Source organism: Castor canadensis, chromosome 4 (genome assembly GCF_047511655.1).
Source record: "Castor canadensis chromosome 4, mCasCan1.hap1v2, whole genome shotgun sequence".
Lineage (NCBI taxonomy): Eukaryota > Metazoa > Chordata > Mammalia > Rodentia > Castoridae > Castor > Castor canadensis.
The window spans coordinates 66377686-66398503 of record NC_133389.1 but is presented as its reverse complement, the minus strand read 5'-3'; the positions used below and the strand labels follow the sequence as shown (position 1 = coordinate 66398503).

Below are 20818 nucleotides of genomic sequence, written 5' to 3'. Positions count from 1 at the left end.
AATACAGTCATCCAAAGTCCCTCTTTCCCACCTCTCTTCCTCACTCACTATGAGCCTCAAACCACAATCAACCTATCTCTCCAGTCACAGAAAATGCTTACTTCACAAAGATGACATCTTATTTTTAGTGGTCAAAGTCTAGGAAAACAGTTTTTGGGCTTAATATAATTTTTTTTTGACAGTACTGGGGTTTGAACGCAGGGCTTAGCATTTACTAGGCAGGTACTCTACCACTTGAGCCATGTCTCCAGCTCCTAATTTTTTTTAAATAAAAGGTTACTTCTTGCCAAGGAGGTATGATGGCCCATACCTATTATCCCAGCAACTTGGAGGCTGAGGCAGGAAAAATCATGAATTTAACTCCACCCTGAGCTACACAAGGAGAGACTGTTGATGAACAAACAAAAAAAGAAAGAAAAGGTTCTTTCTCTCCATTTAAAAAAAATAAGGTATTTTTTTTAATTAAGGTCTTTGACATCTTTAATATGCAATTATTTTATTAGCATGTATTAATTATAAAAGGAGTTTCATTGTGGTATTTCCTTATATATATATATATATATCATGTGCTTTGATCAAAATTATACCCTCTGTTACTCTTTCTTATCCTCTCTCCCCCCTTTTTAAAACAATTTCTAACAGGTTTCAGTATTCTATTTTCACATATACACATAAAGTACTTGAATCATATTCACCCTGATGTCCACCCTCTCCTTTGCCAAATACAAAATTGTTAAGAGTGCTATAACTGAGGCACAAATGGCACGTGTCTCAACTGGGGAGACTGAGTCAAGAGGATCACTTGAGCCCAGGAGTTCAAGAACAGTTTGCTGCCTGGATAGCAAAGAACTCTTGTCTCAAGTCAAAAAAAAAAAAAAGGAGTGCTATAGAGCCCGTTAAAAGACAGGTATCATGTACCCTGTTACTCTCCTCCATGAAACCAACCCCCAGTCCCACCCAGTAAACTCACACAGAGAAAAACAATTCTGTAAGTAATAAACATTAACAAGCTTGGCACCACTAATAATTACTTTCAAGTGAACCTGAAAACAACCTACTTGTCATTTGATTTTAAATGGTCAAGTTATCCTCATCCAAGTTGTAAATTCCCAAGGAACTTGATGGGCGTTTGCTGTCAGTATTCTAAAGCACTCAAATAACACTCTAATAGCCATACCCTGTCTTCCAGAAAAACCACACATTTCCCATAACTGTTCATAGTCCAATGCAGGGAGTATGAGAAGAGCAGGGATAGTCATTCACAGGCCCCAAGGCCAAAGACAGGGCTCTGACCAGTCTCATTCCACAAACACATACTGAGAATATGCCGTTAGTTTTTCCTATTAATGGTAATTAACAATCCCTTTCCAGTTATGAAAAATGGAAAAATGTAGTAAGTGTATTTTGTTATTTTAAATAAAGTCAAGAACACAAGACCAAAGAAAAGTACATGGAGTAAAAAGCAAATATAATTTGAATAATCTGTATTAGACCAGGAAACAAAAACCAACAGAACCTTCAAAACCATGAAATTTATATGGAAACATAAGAGGCCACGAATAGCCAAGGCAATACTCAGTCAAAAGAACAATGCTGGAGGTATCACGATACCTGACTTCAAACTATATTACAAAGCAATAACAATAAAAACAGCATGGTACTGGCACAAAAACAGACATGAAGACCAGTGGAACAGAATAGAGGACCCAGATATGAAGCCACACAACTATAACCAACTTGTTTTTGAGAAAGGCACTAAAAATATACGATGAAGAAAAGACAGCCTCTTCAACAAAAACTGCTGGGAAAAATGGTTAGCAGTCTGCAAAAAACTGAAACTAGATCCATGTATATCACACTATACCAATATTAACTCAAAATGGATCAAGGATCTTAATATCAGACCCCAAACTCTAAAGTTGGTACAGGAAAGAGTAGGAAATACTCTGGAGTTAGTAAGTATAGGTAAGAACTTTCTCAATGAAACCCCAGCAGCACAGCAACTAAGAGATAGCATAGATAAATGGGACTTCATAAAACTAAAAAGCTTCTGCTCAACAAAAGAAATGGTCTCTAAACTGAAGAGAACACCCACAGAGTGGGAGAAAATATTTGCCAGCTACACATCAGACAAAGGACTGATAACCAAAATATATAGGGAACTTAAAAAACTAAATGCTCCCAAAACTAATGAACCAACAAAGAAATGGGCAAGTGAACTAAACAGAGCTTTCTCAAAAGAAGAAATTCAAATGGTCAAAAAACACATGAAAAAATGCTCACCATCTCTAGCAATAAAGGAAATGCAAATTAAAATCACACTAAGATTCCACCTCACCCCTGTTAGAATAGCCATCATTAGCAACACCACCACCAACAGGTGTTGGTGAGGACGCGGGGCGGGGGGGGGGGGGGGGGGGGGGGGCGGAAAGGAACCCTCTTACACTGTTGGTGGGAATGTAAACTAGTACAACCACTCTGGAAAAAAATTTGGAGGCTACTTAAAAAGCTAAACATTGATCTACCATTTGATCCAGCAGTACCACTCTTGGGGATATACCCAAAAGACTGTGACATAGGTTACTCCAGAGGCACCTGCACATCCATGTTTTTTGCGGCACTGTTCACAATAGGCATGTTATGGAAATAGCCAAGATGCCCCACTACTGACGAATGGATTAAGAAAATGTGGTATTTACACACAATGGAATTTTATGCGGCCATGAAGATGAATGAAAGGTTATCATTCACTGGTAAATGGAAGGAATTGGAGAACATCATTCTGAGTGAGGTAAGCCTGGCCCAAAAGACCAAAAATCGTATGTTCTCCCTCATATGTGGACAGTAGATCAAGGGCAAACACAACAAGGGGATTGGACTTTGAGCACATGATAAAAGCGAGAGCACACAAGGGAGGGGTGAGGATAGGTAAGACACCTAAAAAACTAGCTAGCATTTGTTGCCCTCAATGCAGAGAAACTAAAGCAGATACCTTAAAAGCAACTGAGGCCAATAGGAGAAGGGGACCAGGAACTAGAGAAAAGGTTAGATCAAGAAGAATTAACCTAGAAGGTAACACACACGCATAGGAAATTAATGTGAGTCAACTCCCTGTATAGCTATCCTTATCTCAAGTAGCAAAACCCCTTGTTCCTTCCTATTATTGCTTATACTCTCTCTACAACAAAATTAGAAATAAGGGCAAAATAGTTTCTGCCGGGTATCGAGAGGGTTGGGGGGAGAGGGAGGGGGCGGAGTGGGTGGTAAGGGAGGGGGTGGGGCAGGGGGGAGAAATGACCCAAGCAATGTATGCACATATGAATAATAAAACAATTAAAAAAAAAGACTGTGTTCATATTCTTCCAGCAGTTTACTTGGCCTAAACATTTCCAGAAATGACTTTCCTTGGTGACAAACTATACAACCAATAAGTCTTCAAGCCATAGTTTTTGCATTCCTTGGTCTCTGTACAATCAATTTAACCTAATTGCTTCTTATCATCATCTCTTATGGAGCAATTAGATCACTTTAAGTCCCTACCATTAGCCTCATACTTGTCTATCTAACCTCTCTCATCGAGAGTTTCTCAGAACAATACATATGCTCCCCATTCATATGTGAGTGTTATTTTAGTTCTTTTAGCTTCTTTTCTTTTTTTTTTTTTTTTTAGGAGAAAGGGGCATAGGGATTAGTTTAAAAGATTTTAGCTCAGCAGGGGTATGGTGGCAGAAGTCTGTAATCCTAACTACTTGAGAGGCTGAAATCAGAAGGATCATGGTTTGAGGCCAGCTTCAGGCAAAGAAAAGTTAGCAGGATCCTATCTCAACAGAAAAAGCTAGGTGTTATGGTGAGCCTGTCATCCTCGCTAGGGCAGAAAGCCTAAAATAGAGAGGATAGCAATCCAGGCTGGCCTGGGCAAAAAGTGAGACATTACCTCCAAAATAACCAGAGCAAAGAAGTCTGGAAGAGTGGCTCAAGCAGTAGAGTATCTGACGAACAAGTACTGTTCAAATCACAGGACCATGAAGGAGAAGAAAAAAAAAATAGCTCATGCTTTGTAGCTGGAAGGGGAGCATAGAGCTCTGACATGCAGAGCTCTTGGGGCCTCTCCAAACAGGTTCACTTTACTAGGTGCATAGGTACAATCAGTAAATATACAAACTAACCACATAAACTGTCTCCCACAAACAACACAAAAACCCATGCACTTCCTATCCTACAATCTATCTGTTCTCCTCCCATCTCACTTTCCTCAGGTAACATCAATCCTTCTAGAAGCAGTTGCTTTTTAACAGTTTTCTCTGAAACTAAGTATCATCTTAGCAAGCTGTTACTCTCCACCAGAGCTGATGAAACTAATAATTGAGCTTCAAACACCATGCTTGGCAAACTCTGCCTACAGAAAACCATTAATCTCATGATGGCATTTTAGAGTTCTCCTCAAAAGCACATTTCCAAGTGAAATAAACCCAGTTCCCCAAACTGTGGTGCTTAAGAACAAGGAAACAAACAGCCAGAGACAGCAATGAATGACAAATAGCATGCTAATTACCAGTCTACATCCAGAAATAGCTGAAGACTGCAGGATTTTTGTTGTTGTTATTAAAATAACTACAGCCTTTATTCTAGGGCTGGGCAAAAGCATATTATTTACTCAAATGCTTCAGCTTCTAATCATAATCACATCATATGTACTTATTAGGGAGGGGAGAAGAGGGAGAAAACCTTAAGGGCAAGGGCATAGGTTCCCAGAGGCAGCAGTGGATGGTCAGGAGAACAGACCAGCAGTGCCAAGGTGACCTGACATGTCTACCAGAACATCAAGTGTGGCATAGGGGGTGGAGTGGCTGTCCTGCCTGCCCTCTAAGTAGTGTCCCCAATCAGACCCTTCTGAGAAAGGGGACAGAAGACAGGAGTCCCTTATCTTTAGCACCATCACCATTTACTTCACAGTATGTGACTAACTTTAATCTAGATAAGAAGGAATCTTTCCTTCAAAAATTTACAATCTAAGAACTGAAACAGAAAACTGCACATGAGCACAACAAAAACGCAGCAATTTGTCATTGCCCTGATTCCCTAAAGACAAGATGACAAACTCTCCACATGGAGTTTAGTCAAAAAGATAAATCCTCATCTCTCACCTGAAGCTCCTGTTGGCACTGTGGATGAAAAGTATGGCCTGTAAAAACTGATGAAAGAACTTGGAATCAGATCCCTGTTAAGAAAATAATCCTTGCCCACTGCAAACCCCAACCTTCTGTCTGTCACTTTATTACCCCTCTAAATGTGTCCCAAACTATCTCCCACCTCTCAAATTCTACAGTACTCTAGTATATCCCCTTCAGGGTGATCTAGTCCAGCACGAGTTCTTCTGGACTTAAAGGAACTACAGGAAAAGAGTGTTCTTGGTTCAAATAAGTTTAGGATATTCTAGGCCAAATGACATTAAAGTTTTCTGTATTACAGAACTCAGAGTCTCCAACATGCTAAAGGCACATTAAGATTCTTCAAAAGAGGGCTTGGGGTATATAGTTCAAGGGGTAGAGCACCTGCCTAGCAAATGTGAGGTCCTGAGTTCAAACACCAGTAACACAAAAATTAATAAATAAAATAAAATAAAAATCTTTAACAGAAAGATGCATTATAGGCAGCATTATAACTCAGGTGATTGACTGGGAAATCTCTTCTCCACCTCCTAAAACCAATTTCCTCTGAACACTGGCAGGCTCTGGGCCCACTTTCCTCTTCAACTGTTAGACAAACATGTGTTGCAGGGTGCTGAGCCTACACAGGGTACTGAAGACATAAAGATGGAAAAGATAAACACATTCCTCAAGCTATTTAGGCTGAGGATTCAGAGAAACCAAAAGGCAAGCCACTCATGCAGCTAGTCACCAACTGGTTTCAAAGCATGAACTAATTGCCAGCTCCCAGTTCACCACATTTTCTTCCCTCCACATGCCATCTCTGATCTTAAAAGGTGTCTGTTCCCAGTCTTAAAATGTAAAATCAGAGAGAGATCTCCAAAGACAAGGCATCACCAGACTAGACTTCCCCCATTAAAACATTACACAATACTTTTGCTATACCCACTTTAATAATTCTGTTAATTTAACTAGTGTTAACAAAACTCAAAAAATTCTTGCATAAAGGTGGCCGATAAAATAAAGATGAAATAAAGATACCAACCTCCCTCAACCTGCTGTCATTCAAGTCTTCATCTCACAGCCAATTCTCACACACACACCCAAAAAATGAGCAAGGAACAGGTTGCAGGCATCTGTACTAGGGTAGGCCTTGGAGGAAGCAAGCTGACCAGAGGAAGCAACATCACAGGCCTCACTTAGGATGAGTCATGGCTGATCCTATGGGGGTTCCATCCTTGAGACAAAAAGCCAATAGTGTAGAGGCTGCCCTGTGGGAAGCAGGTTATGAGAAGCCTATGAGAACTTGACATAAGTACAGCTGTGCCCAATAATCAGTAGGCTGTGTTTGGCATGGCCCCAGCTGCAGAAGAGGGCAAAATGCAGCACAGCTGCTTTTCCTAAGTTGTTTATGTTCAGAAAAGTATGAACACAGGTTTCTCTTGTTACAATGTCATGCCCCTCCCATAGAACTGTTGCTCCACCTCCTTGTTTATCACTGGATATAAAAGACTCACTAAAGGAGGATGGAAGGCTTTTTGATGGGGATTTTGATTGGCTGATGCTACTGCTGGCTGTTGTATGTCTCCACCAGAGCAGCTTTCTGCACCGAGAACTTTATGCATAGGCTTTAGAAAAGCTAAGCTAAAAAAAAAGCTAAAGAGAATATGGGACAGTACAAGTCTGAGCACCAAGACTTTAAGAGTTCTGCTAATGCAGGTTTTACACATGGCTGCTGTTGTTTGTCTGTAAGTCTGAGGGCAAAGACTTCAGGAGAAATTAAAGGGAACATGGGACAGTGAAAGTCTGAGGGCAAAGACTTTATGAGAGATTATGCTAAAGAAAAACTAACAGAAAACATGGGCCAGAGTGAGTCTAAGGAAAGAGACTTTAAAGAATAGAAAAGAAGCAAGGTTTTAAAGAATAGTGAAAAAGTAAGGTCTTAAAGGATAGAGAAGAACAGAAGAGAAGTAAAAGAAGAGTTACTAGGACATAACAGAGTAAAAAAGCAATGAGGTTGTTGTGCATCTCCATCCAAGCACCCAGCACACCTGGCCACAACTTTATGCATGTTTGTCTTCTATCCTTTATCCTTTCTGCATCTCCCATCGCTCCCAGTTAGGTAGGAAGGAATGGAGCTTGAGAAAGTTTGCCCCACTATTTCAAGGCCCTCAGAGGGCTTCAGCCCTCACCACAACCATTTGCTATGTCTGGAGAGGTTGGCCCCATAGCTCAAGTCAAACCACAAACAGGAGGGGGCTGGTGAAATTATGGGAAGAGAAAGGCCACATGCCTCCTCTATACTGCTGACTCTCTGCCATGCCATCATCGGGCTTCATCTTAAGAAGGTATTTCTTGGACTTTAAAGCCATGACTCTCCAGAAACAATCGAGGACCAGAATCTGAGGCTGAGAAGGAATCAAGACTTGCCAGGCACTGGACAGAGCCAAATGAGCTGTGACCAGCTGTTCCCAGTTCAAGGCCCTGAATGCAAGCACTCTCAAGCAAAGCAAGCAACTTAGCCAGGAGGCTCAGTTGTACAGATACCAGGTAAACACAGGTGGGCAGCCTTTCAACTTGTTCCATCTTCTGAGGAGAAAAATATACTCCCTATACAAGGGTCCTACCGTACCCTTCACCACCAATACAAACATAAACCAATAGTATTCATAAGGAAATCACAAATGTATTTCAGAAATCCAATTGCAATCTTCACACCAGTCTGTTCTCCCCACTGAAACCTGAGTAATAACTACAGGCCAGAGATCCACAGAACCCAGAACCAGAGCACTCCTAAGTCAGTCCAAGGTTAAGACTCAAGCTCTTTGTGATAGCACAGCTTTTAGTCTTTTGGCAGTGCTGGGGATTGAACTCGGGGCCTCATGCTTGATAGGTACCTACCTCAGTAGTTGGTAGGTAGAGCTAGGTAAGTAAAACACCTACCTAGCATGAAACCCTGAGTGCAAAACCCCGTATCTCACACACAAAAGAGACACCAAAGTGTAAGTTCTTGCTGTCCCCACATGTGCACAGAGAAGATGGCCCTCTATAAACCTGAAAGAGAGGCCTCACAGAAACTAATCCAGACAACAATTTGATTTTTCAGCTCTACAAGAATATAAAATTCTATTAAGCCACCTAGTCTGCGATACTTTGTAAGGACAGCCCTAGCAGAGAAATACACCTGTATCTCTCCTATCAGATAAGAGGACCCAAAAATGTATACAAGCTTATATTTAAGAATTACAGCTGTTTGATTTGGGGGTCACTTCTTGCTAAGTATTTCCAGGTGCCAATTGATCTGTTAAAATTCATTCTATTTTTACCAGTTTAAGACTACATACAAGCCATTTGGATAAGCGAGTTATGTTTAATGCTACTAGAATTTTGTTAGAAACTACTAAAAGTATCATTTTCAACTGGCTTTACAACCTCCTCTATCCATATCCTGTAGCACAGGTGAGTTCTAGAAGGACCACCTGGCACAATGAAGAGCTCTCAGTTCACAGCTCCATTACTTACAAAGGGTGTGACCCTATGCAGGTCCTATGACCTCTCTGACTTCTATTTCCTCACTTGTAATGGAAGGGTTTTGATTATGTATAATAGCTTTGGTCCCTTTCCGTTCTAAAGAAAAATATGTAACTTGTTTTAGAACAAAAGTTTCCTTTAAAGCTATCACAGACCTCATTCTTTTGATTAGAAAAATGTCCTGCTATATATTCAGGATGAGTGATTAAGCCTTTTTTAAGAAGACACTATTTATCATAATTACCTCTCATGTAAGTTATTCTAGCCAGACCTTCTGAAGTTCTTCTCCAGGACTATAGGTGTTGCAAAGTGTCATCATGGTCAGAAAACACACTTAACAGACATTTCTCAGCTTACTTTATAGGATTAAACTTAAATAGCCAGCAGTCAAAAGTACAATCACCGGAACAAACCTGTCATTCCAACCTCAGAAACAATTTAACATGAATTTAGAGAGCGTTACCACTAAAGGTGAACTAAAGAACTCCTCCAGCCCACATAAAACTGTGAGCCTGACTCCTACGGAATCCCTAAAGAAAACATGCCTAACTTCAGAGAGTGCCATTAATCAATTTTTTCCTTCAACTTAAAGCAAAATGAAAATACATTTTTAGGAAAGTTTTAAGGTAAAATTTATCAGTAGCTTCACAAGATGACCAGAAGTGACAATGACTAGTGTAGTAATACTGCCACCTGAAAATTCACATGCAATGTGGAGTCCTATTACCCAAGATTCCCCACTTAGTGAGGCAGTATCCTAAAGTTACATTTGATCCAAAACTGAGCCATAGGTAGCTATACTCCCCTGTGATTATCCTTCTGTGATAGTGGCAAAGAGCTGATGTAATACAACAATACAGCCCAGCTCTGAGGCCTGCATAGCCAACTCATTTCTCTTTAGTTTGCATAGATTTGCATAACTTCTACATAAGTTGGTGTTTGCTTCATGCAGCTAAATTTAATTAAATAATTTCAGTATCTGTTCAGAGATGGTAGAGAGAAAAACAGACGCCATAAAATAATCACAATCAAATACTGATGATTTAGATGGAACATACAAACACATGAGATCAGCTACAGCTCTATGTGACAAGTTTCCCAAAAGCAGCCTAGATGCTAAAAACATTTTACAATTCAAATGTTCCTGACCAACAGTTTTCCCAAGTCTCGTGACCATATGAATTACTGAGAGAAAGTATCCAGAATAGAGTATAGGTCACATATTAAGAAATGTGCACAGAGCTCACCCAGGAATGATGCCACAGACAGTCACCAATCATACAGGTATACCCAATGTTACTGCTGTTTGCCATGCACTTGTGAAGCATATCAGACAAGAAACCACAAGAAAATTCAGTCCCTGAGAAATGCTTCATCATTATCTCCATCCACCCCACCATTCAAATAGCTGGTAAGCTCCTTGAGGTCAGGAAACTTCTGAGTCCCATATCACCTCCTTGTTACCCAGCTGAGACTATGAGGACCGACAACTAAAAACAACTAACATGTAAAACTTCTCTTTTGGTAGCCTAGAAGGGAAATTTGTTTTATTGGGACATTTTCCAGCATTTCATCTGACTGATTCAAAAAAGTAACCTAATCTGTTGGTTCAACAGATTTTCAGGCAGTATTTCATAGAAAACAAGAAACTCCCTGTGCTCTGATCTCTGCTTGGAACACCCAGTCAATCTCAAGCATGAAAAGACTATATTCACAAAAAAAAGGGTCATATGCTTAAGAATGCAGAAGAAAAGTGTATTGGTTATGAAATGTTGTGATAAATTTTAATTCCTCAGAAGTGTTGCTTTGTTCAAATTGTTTTTAAAGACAGATCACATATACATTGAATGTGACCCTCACCGCTCCTGAGAATCTTAAGATGTAATTATTAAGATGTGGAAAAAGTCAGCTATGATTTATACCAGGCCAGTGTGCAGGTTCTTTACCATGGGAGAATGAAGGGCTGGGCCTGTGGTGAGGGAAAAGATACACCAGACACCTAACCTGAGTCCTCAGTTGAAGCCTCACCTTCTCCAACCAGACAATTCAACCTGGTAACAGCTTTGCTAGGACCAATATTTCATGGTTCCAATCAACAAGTACTCGATAATCATTTATTGAATGAATGAGTAAACACATAAAAATTAACATTGATTCTGTCTTCAGATGTCCCTCAAGGTGGCAGATTATATCATTTGCCATTTGGTTTCCTGGAGCCCAACAGATTGAGTCTCAGTTGGAGAGGTATAAACACATCAAAAAACAAAGACAGGCTGAAGAGCAGGGTGAGCAGAGTGGATATGGACCACTGTATAGGCATACTCTCTTAAGGTTCACAGCAATACTGTGCTGTGACTCAGAGACCCAAACCCCATCTACTCTTGATAAACATTTTTAGTTTTGTTTATTTTTTTATTGTCCATAAACAGAAAAGTCTTCATAGTTTAGTCAGCAGAAGGAAATTAAAATCCCCATGTATGATTACAGAAGGACTAGACCAGGGGCCCTTACATGGGGGGCTTTCTCCCAGGAAGCCAAAATGCAGAACCAGGACTCCAGATGCACTCACTGAAGGGACAGTCCTTAGGCAGACTCCACTCATGTCTTTTTATAGGCCTGTTTTCATAGAAGCAAAGGTTTGTTATAAATGAACTGTAATTAATGATAAAAGACCTTTCCATTTTTCTGGTCTATTCTAACTTCTTAAAATGTGCCCAGTACTTGACTTCTAATTTAGTTTTATATCTTACCAAATGTATTTTTGTTAATGACAAATAAAGAGCAGCTCACACTTCTGATGGTAGACAAAATTCTTTCAAGATACTCTGATTTAGAAGGAAAATGTATACAGTCTAATACAGGAATAAGGCACCAAGAAATGCTTGAAACAAACCTAGATTTTTAAGAAGACCTGTCTGGAAAATGAATAAAGAAAAATACACAACCAAAGAAAACAAACAGATAAAAACCTTAAGTAGCTATCAATTCTTCTGGCCAAGCAAAAATTAGATACTTTAGTGTTCTAATTGTTTCAGGATTGTTTTTCCCAGAATAAGACACATTGAGACAGTTGGAGAATGCTTAGGAGATAAACAAAGATTAACCTAGAGAAGGTTCCTTCAAGTTCTTAAACTAACTGCAAGCTAAACACTTTAGGCACCCAAAGTGTCTATGGAGAACCACTGGCAAGAAGGAATCTGAAGATCCTGTCTTTAAGGATCAGCAAACTGAGATCACAGGTCCCTGAGAATCATAAGGAAACAAAGTCATCCAGTCTGATGATAGTAAGGGGAAGGAATAGATGCTACTCATCCAGCACTAAAGGGGAGGCATCAACTCTTTGGGTACTGCTTACTCCTCCAGCCATGCCTAGATGGGCAGACTAAAAGTCTTCACCAAGGGAATTATTCCACCCAGTTCCTGAGCTCATCATGTCTGTCCACATTCTAGAATGATATATAAGGAGTTTTGACAGAGCTGAAACATGGTGGAAAGAGAGCAGCATCCAAGTCTTTGGGCATTCTGGCACTTGGGGGTGGGGGAGTAGGGTTAAAAACACCAGTTTAGGAACTGGAGCTCTGTCCTGCTTTGCAACAATTCAGAAGGCTCCACTGAATTGAAAGTCACAGTCAGGATGAGAAGGGAACAAGTGTGAGTGTGTATGTGCCACTTCCTACGCAAAAGGCCAGTAACCAAAGTGATCGTCTAGAATGCCTGGCTGTTGAACCTCTCCCACCATCCCCTAACACTCATGCAAAACGCTGAGATACAGTGGTTCTCTTCAAGTAGGAGGAAGCCTAGGATTGAACATGAGTTTCACCCCGAGAAGCTCAAGTACCCAACTTCAGCTAGGAAGAGTTGATATCTGGTAGTCTGCAATCCATCTGTGTTTCTCTCCAACATCCCATCTCTCCACAGCAGTCCCAATAGCTCAGAACTGGGCACAGCTGGCTCTGCAGTTTGGGACAAGGATAAGTGGACCTCAAATGACTTTACCAAAAATCCACCTCTTCTTTACTTTGCAAAGTATTTCACTGGCCAACTAGCTTTCTGTTTTTTTCACTATTGGGGCTTAAACTCTGGGCCTTCTGCTTACTAGGGATGCATTCTACCCAAATACTCATTTGAGCCACGCTCCTAGTTCTTTTTACTTTAGTTAATTTTTTTTCAGATAGGGTGTCTTGCTTTTGCCTCAGAGAGGGATCGTCCTACCTATACCTCCCACATAGCAGGAATTACAGACTTGTCCCATCTTGCCTGGCTTGTTTGTTGAGATGGGGGGAGGGGTCTTGCTTACTTTTCGCCCTGGCTTTCCTCAAACCCCAACGCTTCTCATCTCCACTTCCTGAGTAACTGGGATAATAGGGCATGAGCCACCATGCCCAGTTGGCTAACCAACAGTTCTTAATCACAGTTTTATTTATGCTTTCTTCACTGAAGTGCCCAAAAATGAAGTGTTTTTTGTTCAACTGTAAATTAAAGACAGCTGACACTCCTGAAGGTTTAAAGTAATTATATAACTAATTAGCCATATAGTACTATACAGTAAGAGTCATCATAAACACTATTACAAACCTCACATAATCTCTCATTCCCTCCATTTATTCATCTATAAGACAGTCAAATGAGAAAATGAACGCAATGTGATTTAAGTCCCTAGCTGAACTATTTTACTTTTAGAACTCAGAAGATTACAAGACAAGCTCAAAGAACATTCAAAACAACAATTAAACAAGTCTAGTGTTGGGACCCTTACAGTGATGTGGAAATGCCAATAGTGAAGCCTTCTGAATTGCTGCAAAGCAGGACAGAGGTCCAACTGGTGTTTCTGAAAGCCCTCGAATGCCAAAATGCCCAAAGACTTGGACACTGCTCTTTTTCCACAGTGTTTTAGTTCTGCCAAAACTCTGGGCTTGTTTATTTATTCAGGTGTGTCTTAAATGCTTCTATGTGGGACAGTTGTATCATTAGGTCCTAATGATTTGTTAATGTCATCAAAGTGAAGAAAGTGCAGTTTATTGCCAAGATTCATAGGATTATTATTATTGCCCTAAATTCGACTTGTAGCTATGGCTTCTAAAGCATTGTTCATTCATAATCAAAATATTGTACTAACTCCTTTATGGATACTTTTTTTAAAAAAAGATTATTAAAACTGTATTATTTCAGCAAGATTTTACCTATAACTACCCAGAGCTATATATCTGGTTATATTATCAACTAAATTTTCCTTTGCTATAAACTGAAGCTAGTCAGTGTAAACAAGTCTAATATACATGGCCAAAATAAATCTTTCAATAACTCTTGTCCTTTCAGCAGATATGGAATAAGCCTTTATCAATATAATTTTGGATAAGCTAATGGAAGATGTCTAAGAAGAGACCATTTTATTAATTTGAAATCCAGGTTGGGATATGTGCCCATATTATTCTGAGTTATATTCTACTTACATTAAACTGGAGGATTATAAAATTGCTGTTAAGTTTTATTGCTTTAAGAAAACCATACATCACAATTAGAATTGATACAGAAGTAAACCCTTGGTTCAAAATGCGAAATGTGAAAGGAATATAAATTAATAATTATAATTGTTCTTATTCCACTTTCACCTTCAAGTGATCACTTTGGAGATAATGATAACAGTATCTTTATCTGATGGCTTTCAGGTCTATAGAAGATTTTCTAAAAACCCAAATTAAGCTGGGCGCCAGTGGCTCACACCTGTAATCCTAGCAACTCAGGAGGCAAAGATCAGAAAGACCACAGTTTGAAGCCAGCCCGGACAAAGAGTTCCTGGCAGGACCCTATCTTAAAAAAAATCCATCACAAAAAAGGGATGCTGGAGTGGCTCAAGGTGTAGGTCCTGAGCTCAAACCCCAGTAACACAAAAACATAAAAATTAAAAATAAAAAAAATTATTAAACTAAAACTAGTTACACAGGTATATTTTGCCTTAACCTCTTTGCCTCCTTGGATACAAGGCTTTTAATTTTAACATTTTTCTCTGTATTGAACCAGTGTCACCAGTGTTTCTTCCATTAATTATTATCAATTCCAGGGAGCTCATTATTAATCACTAGCATTTTTCCCTGAAATAAATATCAATTAACAAGTTTTAATTTGGAGTAATTCTACTCCTCATAATAAGCATGTCTCTCTCTATTCATCCACATGAAGCTTCATGTGAAGTCAGCACAGTATAGGAATAAAAGTTTGGGTGCCTCACCACAATGTAAAGGCAGACAGTGGAAAAGGAAACGTGAGCCCACTCAGCATCCAGCTATCACAGTCAGTGTGAGATGAGAATGGAACAACTGTGTGAGGCCAAGAGTTTGTTGTATTTTTTTGGCGGTACTGGAGTTTGAACTCAGGGCCTCAGTTATGTGTTATTTTTTATCCAAAGAATGCTTTACCTCCTCACCCATCTTCCAAAGGAAAGCACAGAGCCACTCCTCATGTCTCTATATTAGATCACGTATCTGTATCTCTGTATCAGAGAAACAGAATGAAAACCCACTTTTATCCTACCTTTTGTCATGAAATAATAAAAGTCATGTTAAAAAAATGCATTTCTGAAGAAGATTGCTTACAAGATCTTGAGTGTTACTAATTTCTAAAAACATCAACAATGAAATGGGGAAATCTTTCCAATTTCATGAGAAATGGGGTGAAGTTCTTAACAGTACAAGCGGTTATAGGAAGAAGACAAGACATAAGGTTGGGGGATTTTGAAACCAGGGTTCACTGACCAAATTCAACCAAATTAAAGGTTGACAATAATATGCACTATTTTAGGTCACTATGTGTTATAATGATACATACAAAAGTAAATATGAGTTGCATCAGCCCGAAGGCATCTCGGGAGAGACAGGATAGACCAAAGGGAAACTCTCTAAGGCTGACTGATAAGATATAAAAGGTTAAACAGGACTAACCATTAAAGAGCTTAACACTGGTTTTTATGAGAGAGATAAAAACTTGACAACAGAATAGATCACTATGCAAAGATAAAGATCACTATCCCAAGATAAAGATATCTTAGTGTAACCTCTTGCTAATTCATGCTGGCTGGTTTCTCAACATGTATCTTTCCATACCACTCACTCCTACCCTTTGGCCACCAGATTCAACTTCCCTAAACACAAATCTGATGACATCATCTTCCCTAAAAAGCCCTCAATAGTTCTCCAGGCTATACAGGATAATAGATGCACAGCATTCAAATACTTTATGGTCTGGTACTTTCTCCCATTCAAGTACTAACCAGGCCCGACCCTGCTTAGCTTCCAAAATTAGACAAGATCGGGCACATTCAGGGTAGTGTGGCCACAGACGGTTTCATACTTTCTTTTCCAACTTAGCTCTCACCTTCCTGCCCAAACACCCTGCATGCAGCTGTACTTGCTACCCTCTAATCCACTGTCATCTTTCTCACATCCATGCATCTATGTGAGCCTTTCCCTATGGTCAGAATGCTCTGCCATTGTACAACAACTGATTATACTTAATATCATAGAACTTTACACTTAAAAAATGGCTAAAACAGTTTTCAGTAGCAACTGAAACATCTCATCTTCCATCAACAAAGCACAAGGGTTCCAACTTCTCCATGTTATGTATATTTTACCAGAACTTAAGGGGGGGGGCAGAAAGTATAAGAAACAATTAAAGGTCAAAATATGTATAACTGATTTAAAGATCACAATACTAAGTGGTAACAAGTTCTTTTAATGAACTTGTTGTTCATTAAAAGCACCCCAAAATACTTCACAGACTCACCTGGGCCCAAGAAACAATGTTTTCTTAAATAATTCAAGAGAATCAGCACATGTTCTTATTTCATTATATGAATGGAGTACACAAGGGTGAGGAGTGAGGTGATGGGCCATGTAGCCCTGTTGCCAGACTAACACCACAGGAAGTCAGGTGCCCTACTCAGACATTCCTCTGAGTAAATGCAGCTCCACCAAAGTCTAGAAATAATAAAAGCCAAAAGCATTGTTATTCTTGGGCTATAATGACACAGGTATAATGTTAGTACAACAGGATGGAAGCTGCAAAACACGTTACACATTTGGGGATGAGGGTGCTGCTCAGTGACAGAACACTTGCCTAGATGCATAAGGCCCTCAGTCACTATTCCCAGTGCAAAAAAAAAAAAAAAAAAAGAAAAGGTAAATGCAGACTCAGATCACAGAGCACTTAGGATGAGCTCTCCCTACCCAAATGTTCCATCTCCATTGTACAGTCTTTACACTTTGCTATGGAAAACCAATATAAGTGGTCATGACTTCCTTGTTTCTCAACCATATTTGTGGACGCTATTGAAAAATTCCACTCCCAAGTGGACAATATGCCCCATGCACTATGACCACCACTCCTCACCTGTCCAAGGTTTTCTCCCAACACAGCTATGGTGGCTGTAGTGCTTTGTATTTGTAAGTTATCTGTACACATATTCAGCAATCCTGCCTCCAAAACATGAGTGACTTAGTCATACTCAACATGCACACCAAAGCTGCCCCAACCCACAGCATGCTGTGAAAGGTGAGACGAAAGATCTGCTTGGAGTCTACTGTCCTCTAGACAAGTATACCACACCCCCTGGGGTTCGAAGACAGACACGCAGAAAAATGTAGAGAACTGTGGCAAACCACATTCCAGGAAAAGAAGAAGAAAACTGTTTATTATATGTTGGGCTGAGCCGAGACAGTCACCAGACACCCTGTGCACAGCAGACACCTCTCCCAAGCACTTGGCTTACAAAGTTAACCAAGCATCACCCAACATTCTTTGGCAGGAATCACTGCCAACACAAAAACAAATATTATATGAAGTTTAAGTACAAAGTCTACAACAGAAAAAGCCCAGCTGACTCTTCCAACAGTCCCCTTTGTGTTGTTAGGTCATAAAATCTATAACCAATCCTTCCCCTCCTTTTGCCTGTCTTCTTCAATCCTGCTGATGTCACTTTCTGCCCATGCTCATGACACTTACAATTTGATCAGCACTAAAATGACTTTTCAGAGTCAAATAAACTTCACACCTCATGCTCTACTGCAAATGATGCTTTTAACCTTTTGGAAGGTCAAAATCTTACTAAGAATTCCATCAAAGACCTGACATTCTCCCTAGGAACTGGCACAATTTCAAGGAATTCACAGATGCCCCTAGGTCTCCTGGGAAAGGGGATTGAAAACCTTGTTGCCACTGCTATCTTCTTAAATTTACTTTCTGCACTGAGTTTAAGAACTCGGCAATCTACCTCCACTTGTAAGAGTCATGTAATTCTAATGAATTTCAAGATCTATAAATAAGGACTCTTTCAAAGGGTTGTGGTGTGCCCCGCTCACATCAAGTCTTAAGAGGCCTGAGAGTTTGGCCAGTTTGCCACAGCGTCCCTGAAGGACACACCCTCCCAGCAAATGCCCTCACAGATGTACCAATGCGACTTTATGGAGACTGCTGAGAGTCAGTCTGTTAAAACTGGCATCAGTTGCCACGGGCAAATCATAAGAACCCGACCCTGGCAAAGCACATTCTACACCTGAGTGCTATTCATCCGGGTGATACCAAGTGTGTGTGGAGGTGGGGGTGGGGGAGGCAGGAAGACAGACAGAGAAAAGTGCTGGAGCATGCTGCCAAGCACTGCCCCCAACCACACAGCACCAGAAGTTACCTCACCCACAAAGACAGATCAAACCCACGAAGCCAAGTTTTTGAGCTGCTGCTGAGAATCCCATAAAAAGCTATGCTATTTCTAACCTCCTGCACCATGGAAAAATACACACGACACCAAGCAACCCAGAATCTCTGAAAGGTTTATTTTTACACTCTACTCCCCACACCCCTACCCTAACCTCCTCCACAAAATTTTTAGGTGGAAATTTTGCTAGCATTTTAGCAGCTTGACAATAGTGTGGTAGGCATCAACTGAAGAAGCTGCTAGCACACTTGAATTTAAAGCAAAATGTTAAAGGTATTTTTCTGACATGACTCCACATGTCTACTTTACGAAAAATGTCATTTAATAATAGGACAGACTGCAACAAATAGGCAGAGAAAACTCCCAAAGTCTCAGGCCACAGAGAAAAATGACAAAGGTAACGAGTTTCTCTTCCCAATCTTTAAAAATATTGTTCCCGCCTACTACCTTTCCTCTTTGCATTGCTGGGGTTTTCTTTTCTAATCCAACCTATAAACACAGACATGCAGTATTCCTGACACCCTTACTGTGTTTCTATTTTTCTCATTGTCATTCTTAACCCTGAAGTTGAAGAATAAGAGAAAAGTGGTAAGATGGAGCTCCAGTCCTGAGTCCCCTGATGCCAAATAGATACAGTTGTAGGATAGGAAAGCAGGAAGGAGGAGGGACAGAGAAAGGAGGACATGAGTGAGGACTAAAGAAACTCTTTCAGAAGCCAAACGGACTACCCCAGGACTCCTGGCACTCGCAGCCTTGGTATCACCTTCCTGATGACAACCTGGAAGGCCATCAGTCTCCAACCCATTGCAGCCCAGCTTCTCATGCAGACAGGACATCTTAGTGCAGCCTCCACATGGATCTAAGTTAAGGCAGAGTTTACTCCTTCAAGTTAGGGAGCCTCGGGTACTCATTTACATCACAACTGTTCCTGTTTGATCACATTTTCATAATTTAATCTACATCACTGTACAGTGCCAATGAAAACTTTACATATTCATCTGGTAAAAAAAAATAAGCATTGTTTCTTTACCAGTATAGACAGCAGGGAGCTACAGTTAATAGTACCATAAGAATCACTGACCTTCCTTGATTTTACCTTAAAATTTCTAAATTTATTTTAAAAAAGGAAGTTCAGGTCAGGAATGAAATCACCTGTAAATAGGGTTATCTGTTTATTTCTGAGTTTTTCCCCTCTGGGACCAGTAATCTCACATTGGCTCTCTGAATGTCACCATCTACTAAGGACCTTAAAGGAAACCAAAAGAGGTAGAACTTTTCCCCAACCAAGTCTTCCTCATCTGTGCTGAGAACCAACCAGTCTGTCTCAGGTTTCCATTTTCTTATGAGGAGGAGAGGAAATAGGGCCAAGACCCCAAATTAAGCTCTATGCTTAAACAATTCACCAGCACTCCACCACACCTGCTTCTAGCAAGGTGCCTCATGAAGTTCTTTAGAAAACTCCTTAGTCATCAAAGAGGACAGAGTTCAGCACCTCTTATCTGTTTTCCTCCAATTCTCCCAGCACACAATCCATGAATAAGAGCTGGCTAACATTAGGATAGAAAATAATAATTGACATTTCCTAAGCACCTAATGTGCATCAAATGCTGAATTAGGCATTTTCAAAATAATTCCACAAGATAAATATCCCACTGAAAAGATGGAAAAAGCTGACAGAGAGAATTGTGACTTGCCTGGGTTAGAAAGTGAGTAAAATTATCAGGGCTAGAATTTTAAGCCAAGTCTGTGTCTTACAACTACACCATACAAATGCAATATGACCAAGGAGCAGATGTCTTCAGATTCATCAAGGAGGTAAAAATTTAAAAATACATTCAATAGTGACCTAGACATGGAGACACAACCCCATTTATAAACTAAGTCTAAATAAATCTACTGTAGAGAAAGGACAGGCACATTCTGTAATTAATGCAAAACTCTAGACCTCCTTGGGCCTTCTCAGACAAGCAGAACAGAGAAAGTTGATGCCATCTGTTCATTCTTTCAGCACTTAGGAATGTCTCATGGTCCAGCTGTGAGCTTTTTAAGGGACAAAGTTTTATGAGTAACACAGTAAATATAAATTCCAGGACAGTCAGTTGTAAGAACCTATTTTAAAGGTGTGAACGTTCTTATAACACCTCAGAATCTAAGTCTATGCTTGAAAATTACTCATGATACATGAAGCAACATGCAGTTCTGCAGAGACATTGAGGTGCTCTCTAACTGTTTTTTAACTGCTCTGATGTTCAGGGAGGAAAATGTAGCTTTGTATTTAACCTAAAAGCCACATACAGTTCTGCAGTCAAGAAAGTTTTCCATTACCGATTTTGAAAGTTGCTTAAAATAGATGACAGAATGAGGTAATCCCATATAAGGAAGGAAATAAGATACTTATGTAATTTTCAAGAATTATTTCTACCTTTGCCAAAAT

The 20818-nt window shown here is 39.9% G+C and overlaps 1 protein-coding gene across 4 annotated transcripts in view; it reads right to left on the bottom strand.

The window, feature by feature from the left end:
- Ldlrad4 (low density lipoprotein receptor class A domain containing 4) overlaps nucleotides 1-20818 on the bottom strand; it is a 402230-nt gene that overhangs the window by 315736 nt on the left and 65676 nt on the right. The window contains exon 3 of one of the 4 annotated variants that reach the window (XM_074070391.1): nucleotides 16458-16651. The exons of the other annotated variants lie outside the window; for them this stretch is intronic. The gene's annotated coding sequence lies outside the window, so the exon portion shown is untranslated. The remainder of the gene's footprint in view (nucleotides 1-16457; nucleotides 16652-20818) is intronic. 4 annotated transcript variants of the gene reach the window in all.